The sequence below is a fragment of the Monopterus albus genome, unplaced genomic scaffold (assembly GCF_001952655.1).
Source record: "Monopterus albus unplaced genomic scaffold, M_albus_1.0 scaffold132.1, whole genome shotgun sequence".
NCBI lineage: Eukaryota > Metazoa > Chordata > Actinopteri > Synbranchiformes > Synbranchidae > Monopterus > Monopterus albus.
Window position 1 is genome coordinate 212201 of NW_018128012.1, and position 1189 is coordinate 213389.

Genomic DNA, 1189 nt, shown 5'->3' on the forward strand with positions numbered 1-1189 from the left:
TGTATGGAGAAGCCGAAATGGGCTGGAGTCACAAGATACTTCCCCACGGAGCAGCCCCGTTTCTGCCGCGCACTGAAGTGGCCACAGACGCACGGCATCATGCCTGTGTGACACTGAACACACAGACAGGGTGAATTCCTCTCCGAGGTGCAGGGGAAAGGTCGCCCTCTAAATCATAGCTGTTTATTTGTCAAAGTTGGAAATAGATGAAACCCAAAGGAAAGTCGCTATCGTGTTACATTTAAGCACAGTTTTGAATAAATAATCACACGACCCATTGTTGCTGGTCTGTTTTGAATTGCTGCGGTGTTACTGCGATGTCAACAGACAGCCAGTAAAACCATGCATCAAGTTGTTGTCTTTTTGTTGTCTTTCTGAGACTGTGCTCAGTCACCCGGGCGTCCTTGTCCGTGCCTGCTTCACGGTGAGGAAATCGGCTCCGGTTGGCTCTGCCATTAGAATAATGTGCCTGTCACCGCGAGAGGACGCACTGTCACAATTTTAAGAACGTAAATGTCCCGCAACCTGCCAGAGGCTCAGAGCAGCAGTCTCTCTTTTTCTCTTCTTGCGGCTGTGCACACACAGTCTGCAGCAAACTGATGGGAAAAGTGCACAGTGTTGTACTAGAACACTAATATTACCATACATCCCTGCTTTGTATTCACTTTCATTTCTACTTATTTTTACTGCTACCTTTTATGAGAAGTTGATGTGTAAATCTTATATTTTTAAATGTTTGTTTTTTTATCAATAGCCTTTCAGATTAATGTACATGTCAGTGTTTTCTAGATGGCTTTAAGGCGCCATGCATGCAGTGAGACGTCCCTACATCCTCCTCTGTTTCCAAGCATAAATAGATTGTGGCGTTTGACTAGGCCTCCTAAAACAGCTTTATTTTAATAGTCTTTTTTTGACAAGGTCATTGAAAAAAGAATCTCCTGCATCCCTCCTGGCCCACGTTATATTCAATTAGGGCAGGCCCCTCCCCTTAACTGATGACACTGACAGACCCTCCTTAAGTTGCGTCGCGCCACAGCTGTCTGCAAGCATTGAGCTGCCTGGCGCCATCCTGAAAGAATGCCTTCACTGTAAAAAAAAAAAAGAAAAAAAGAGAAGTGGGGGCTGGAGAGAGAAAAGGAGAGAGGTAGAGCAAGGGTGAGGGAGCAAGAGCCACACAGACCGACAGGGA

General features: G+C 45.8%; 1 protein-coding gene across 1 annotated transcript in view; it reads left to right on the forward strand.

The window, feature by feature from the left end:
• gata3 (GATA binding protein 3) overlaps nucleotides 1-1189 on the forward strand; it is a 14565-nt gene that overhangs the window by 3335 nt on the left and 10041 nt on the right. The window lies entirely within an intron of this gene.